At 47.8% G+C, this 6000-nt stretch overlaps 1 protein-coding gene across 3 annotated transcripts in view; it reads left to right on the top strand.

Annotated features, from left to right (window-relative positions):
* Positions 1-5249: 5249 nt before the first annotated feature.
* The window catches only part of LOC147666724 (nucleus accumbens-associated protein 2-like), a 418781-nt gene continuing 418030 nt past the window's right edge, over positions 5250-6000 (top strand). Inside the window, exon 1 of one of the 3 annotated variants that reach the window (XM_086948923.1) lies at positions 5250-5415. The gene's annotated coding sequence lies outside the window, so the exon portion shown is untranslated. The remainder of the gene's footprint in view (positions 5416-6000) is intronic. The other 2 variants (XM_086948925.1, XM_086948926.1) reach the window with 2 other exon arrangements.

Here is a 6000-nt window from a genome sequence, read left to right as displayed (position 1 = left end):
GTAGACTGGAAGTTGGAAACAGAAAGAGAAGAGGGGGACAGATCAAAGATGAGCTGGAGGTCGTCCGCGTAATTATAAACGGTGACCTCCAGCTGCTGGAGTGCGAAAATGAGAGGAAAGATATAGAGATTGAAGAGCAAAGGGGAAAGAGAGGAACCCTGGGGAACCCCGCAGGTGACAGGAAGAGGAGTGGCCGTGAAGTCGCCTAGCCGAACCGCCTGGGTGCGGTCCCTCAGAAAGGAGGAGAGCCAGACCAGTGCTGATCCCCCGATACCAGCCGCCTTGACACGGGTAAGTAGGATGGTATGGTCCACCGTGTCAAAGGCGGCGGAGAGATCAAGGAGGACCAGTGCCTGGCGTTTGTTATCGTCCATACCCTTTCTGAGATTGTCTAAGACCGCAACCACGACTGATTCGGTTGAATGCCTGGGGCGGAACCCGGCTTGGCGGGATGCCAGTCCTCCGTTTGCCTCAACATGAGCGCTGAGTGCCGCGGTGACATGGCGTTCCATCACCTTGCCCAAGAAGGGTAGCAGGGAGATGGGGCGGTAGTTGGCCGAGATGGAGGGGTCCGCGCCAGGTTTTTTCAGAATGGGCACTATTGTAGCTGCCTTTAGCACAGAAGGCTCAGCGCCCTGTGCCAGGGAACTGTTGAGGAAGGCGATGGGGGGGTCAGGGCAGCTGGAGTAAATTTGCTGCAGGACTCGTGCCGGGCAGACGTCCGCAGGGGACCCTGACTTCACTTTGGGGAGTATCTCCAATAGAGAATCATGAGTGAGGGGAGGGATGGAGGTAAAAAGGCATAGGACGGGAGGAGGGGCGGGATCGATGAAGGCAGAGGAGGGTGGTGGGATGTTGGTCTTGATAGTAGCAATTTTCTCTACGAAATAGGTATTGAGTTGATCGCAGAGAGGCTGGGAAGGGGGGATTTGGGACGAGGTGCGGTCTGAGAATGCCAGGTCATTCACTATGCCGAAAATTTCCCTGGATTTGTTTTCTGCAGAGATTATTTTTGAAGAGAAGTAGGAAGTTTTTGCATCCAGGATTGCTGTTTTATATTTAGCTAGTGCTGATAGGAAGTGGGTTTTTGATAAGGGACTGTAATTTTTCCTCCATTGCCTCTCCGCCCGTCGGGCGCTCAGTTTAAGATCTTTTAGGTGGTCATTGAACCATCTATTGGAGTCCTTAGGTCGGCGGATGGAGATGCGGCGTAAGGGCGCCACTGAGTCGCAGCCTTCAGCCAGCCAGGTGTTAATGGCCTTGGCTTGAGAGGCAGATGGTAAACCAGTGAGAATGGGAGAGGAGTTGCGGAGTGAGGAGGTCAAGGAGGGATAGTCCACTCTGTTCCAGTTCCGCGCCCAGGTGTTTTTGGCATGCGGAGTTTTGGGCATCAGGTTTCGGAGAATGAGGAAGGAAATGAGGGAATGGTCGGACCATGGGCACGGCGAGACAGCAGCCGAGGCCACAGGGAGGTTAAGGGACCAGACCTGGTCCAGTGTGTGTCCATGGGAGTGAGTGGGGACGGATATGTGTGACACGAAATTGAGGGATGAAAGGAAATCGGTAAATTCTTTAGAGACTGAGCACTCATGAGGATCTGAGGGCCAGTAATTGAAGTCCCCTAGCACCAAGACCGAGGCGTAGTTGACCACCAGGTTGGCTAGCAGGTCTTGAAATGCCGGCAGAAATAAAGGCGAGGGTTGAGGAGGGCGGTACATAAGGAGGCAAGTGATGGGGGGGGGAAATGAAAGAGAGCGGACTGCCAAGAAGTCAGCAGGGGGAATAGGGGAAAAAGGGAGTGGTTGGAAATTCAGCTCCGACCGAGCGATTAAGGCGACCCCGCCACCAGCCTTGCCTGTCGGTCGGTCGGCCCGCAGGGCCACATAGGAGGGGGGTAGGGTGGCCAAGAGAACAGGAAGGGAAGAATTGCAATACCAGGTTTCGGTCAGGAGCAGTATGTCAGGTTTCTCTGAGTCGAGTAAGACAAACAGCTCATGATGGTGCTTGACCGCTGACCTGGTCAAGCACCATCATGAGCTGTTTGTCTTACTCGACTCAGAGAAACCTGACACTGACAATTTAGTCTCGAACACCATGGTGGGCGGAATTTTTCTCTAACATGTTTTCAGTAATTCTAAAATCAGGAATAATACCTAGTACTTGGAAGGGTGCGATAATTAGGCCGATCCATAAAAAAGGGGACGTTAATGCACCAAAGAACTATAGATTAATTAATCTACTCGATATTGGAGAGAACATTTTTGCTAAGATAATATTGGGTAGGATAAAGATTTGGGCAGAAGAGAGAGCAATTATCCCAGTGGAACAAGGTGGTTTTAAAGAAGGCCACTCTACAATAGATCACTGCTTCGCCCTATGGGCCCTGGCCTGGAAATCGATAGAACAAAATGGAAGCTACATTGTTGTTTTGTCGATTTTAGGGCAGCGTTCGACTCTGTGGATCGAAATAAACTTTGGGAAGATATGTCAAAGTATGGATTACCGGTTGGCTTGTTGATGATCCTAAAAGAGCTTCACAGTGGAAACTGGGCCCAGGTAATTAGAGATATGCAGGGGGCACTAACTCACAAGATACTAGTAGGGAACGGACTTAGACAGGGGTGCGTCTTGGCACCCCTGTTATTTTCAATCTTTTTGGCAGATCTCCCCGCTGCACTTGAAGTAGAAAGAAGTGCAAGTCCAAAAATGAATGGCCATAAAGTTCCTTGCCTTCTTTATGCTGATGACTTAGTGATCATGGATCAAACTGAAATAGGACTTCAAAGGAAATTAACCGCTTTTAAACACTATTGTGATAGGAAAATACTGTCTGTAAATAGGGAAAAAACTAAGGTTTTATGTTTTGGGAAGAGTAAGAAGAATTTCAATTGGTTTTTGGGTGATGACAAACTAGAGACAGTTAAGGAATATAGATATTTAGGCCTCTGGTTTGACAGTGCACTAAAATGGCGCACCCATTTGGAGGCTCAAAAGGCAAAAGCATTCTCATCCACTTGTGGGCTAAAAAAGTTTAATAAAGAATATGGAGACATGACACATAAACCAATGATCCCCCCCCCAAGTATTGTATGGGGCAGAAGTGTTATACTTGAGCGGTAAACAGACGTGGGATCAGGAAGAGGGAACAATTTTAAAAATGTTATTGTCTTTACCTAATTGTACAATGGTTCAAGCAATTAGAATGGAACTAGGGCTGATTTCTTGGAGTGTACAATCTCAAATGGCCCTAGCAAGATTCTGGAAGCGCCAAGACCCAGGAGTGACACCTAAGGTCTCACAATGGTGTGTAGAGGAAATCCAGACAAGCAATCTTGGCTGGGCAAAGGAGGTGAGAAAGACTCTCCAGAAAGTATCAGGGCGTCTTAAATTGAGATCTATCCATAACGCCCTGATAGGCGACTTTACAAAGAAAGCACTTAGGGAACAAGGCCAGTCGCTCTCAAGGGCACAGGACCTGAATTACATGCAGGAGAAAAAGTCGGTCCAGTGGTTAAAGATCTCATGGGTAAATGAAGGCTGGTTCCCTTATCTGGAAATATTGCCTAACCAAGGGTTACGACATGAAATATTAAGGACCCGGGTTGGGATCAACCCCTGGAAGATAGACGGGAAATTAAAATCTGTACTGATTGGCCCAGAAGGTAATTGTAAGTGTGGGCGTGGTATAAGAAACGATATGTTGCACATTTTGCTTGATTGCACATTTGTACAGGATTTAAGGAAATTGTTTTTACGTCCTATATTCCTATCACATAAGACATTTACACGTGCCCATGCGATATGCTTACTAACAGATATACATTCGCTAGAAATTGCAATTGCATTGGGAAAATTCCTGAAGGCCGTAAAAGATTTTGGAAGGGAGATATCGAGGATTTTAAGTTCTTTTAAGCCTTTTATAAAGTTTAAATCTGTCTTTTTATTCTTCCAGATATGTGAAAACTTTGGTAAAATTTGGGTTTAAAGAATTGTGTATCAGGAGGTGTTACCCTCTTTTAACCTTCTCTTTTTTCTTTTTAACAAATATGATTTTTAACTATTTATGACGTAGGAATATTTTGTCTGCTCGTACTTTGTCCGATTCTGTTTGCATTTTGTTTGTATTGTTTAAAAGACTATGGTCTAAATAAACAAGTTTCTCTCTCAGTCAGATTACCTTTTGCACACTTATAACCCTGTGTAGCTCAATGTATCCATGATAGGATCCGAATCTTTTTCTTCATTGATGTCTCACTTAAATTTCGTCATTTGATTTTTACTTCACTTCTTTGTAAAATTTTTTACTTATAGGATGCTCTTTTTTTACTCATTTTTATCTTAACTTTAATGATTTTAAAACATGATGTGATTTGTATTGTTGGACTGCTATTGCCAAAACGAGTCTGTATTGCCCAAGATAATTATTTCAAAATGAATTTGCATGTTTTTATTGTATTTCTTTTTTTAAATGTATTTTACATTGTAACTTTAATGGTTCTACAGAACCGAAATAAAGGAAACATGATGATGATGATGATGACTATAAAATGTGTTCTAGACTGGTCCTAAATTAATGATCGCTGACTCATAGCCCTGACTCATATAGTTAAAGTAAACAAAGGCAGACCGTTTTAAAAATTATTACAGATGATTTTGTTTAAAGTTACATTTAAGTAATATGTCTGAGTCTTTTTCACCTTTAAACGTAAAAAAATGGGCAGTATTTTTCTTTGGGATAGACGGCAATCCTCTGCAAATAACTATTGTCTGCCTGAGACACCTTTCCCGAAACTAAAAAAAATGGGACGCACTAGCGGTGCGTGAACCGTAAATTGTGCGACGTTTAACATTATGCATTTTTTTACGATATTACCTGATTAATTGGCCCACTGTAAGTAGTCGGTAAAGTGAAAACTCTGGTAAATGCGGGTTAAAAGTGCAACTCTTTAAATTGCAGACAGTATTACCGTGCGCAAGAAGTAGGTCAGCGGAGGGTGGAGTCGCAGGAGCTGTCGTTATTTTGTGATACTTATATAATTGCTAATTACTAGAAAGTAGCAGTGCTTGGGAAGAAAGTGTGCCCCCGCCTGCCGCCGCTGCGCCTGAGCGCGGCGTCTGGGCGGCCCCGCTGTATCGGATGTCCCCGGGGGGCCGGCCCCCGGGCGCCCGTGCGCGTGCCCCCGGAGGAGGCCCGTGGGATGGGCAGGGCCGAGCCTCGCTGCTCCCGGCTGCGGCACGGTGGGTAGGTCAGAGAAAGTCCATGTGAGTTGGAATCACTTCCTGCTGCCGCCGCGGAGAGGCGGGGAGGCGGCCGGGCTCAGCCGGCAACGCGAGGCCCGGAGGAACAGAGCGAGCCTCGGCTCCCAGTGCGGAAACCGGCCGCCCTCGGCGCACCTTCATGGCGGAGGCCGGCAGGTAGGCGACCTCGCGGCTTCCGGGCCTGTCCCGGGACTGCAGACGGGGGACTTGGATAGTCTTGAAGAAGGGGAGGAGGGCAGAGCAGGGTGCCAACCAGAGTGTCTAGCACCCGGCGTGCATGGGGAGTAAGGGTACTCCTGGGGGTGGGTGCCAGTTTGGGGGTGGAGGGAAAGGCTATCAACTGGGGTACTTACCAGACAGGGAGGCGAGCCGGGATGCCCACGAGGGCCCGTGCCAGGCTGGGACCCGCATGCCCACAAAGATAAAGAGTTTGTGCCAAGTCTGTGGTTCTGCCCTGTGCCGAGCATGGAGTGGACCAGGGCAGCCGTGTTTGCAACAGTCATGCAGGGAAGGTGAGGCATGAATGCCCGGCAAAAATATCTGCCAGGCTTGCTGGGGTTTCCTCAGGAGTGTGTGTGTGCCATGTAGAGTGAGAGGGCTGGATAGATACCCACAAGGGTCTGTGGCAGTCTGGGAGGGAGGCTGAATGCCCACAAGGGGGTGTGCCGGGCAGGGACCACCGTACTCGCAAGTTTTAAGGGTACGTGCCAGGTCTGTGCCCTGTGGCAGGCGGTTGGGATA

Source organism: Lissotriton vulgaris, unplaced genomic scaffold (assembly GCF_964263255.1).
Source record: "Lissotriton vulgaris unplaced genomic scaffold, aLisVul1.2 SCAFFOLD_334, whole genome shotgun sequence".
NCBI lineage: Eukaryota > Metazoa > Chordata > Amphibia > Caudata > Salamandridae > Lissotriton > Lissotriton vulgaris.
Note: the sequence above shows the minus strand (reverse complement) of the source record. Positions and strands in the feature narration are given on the sequence as shown.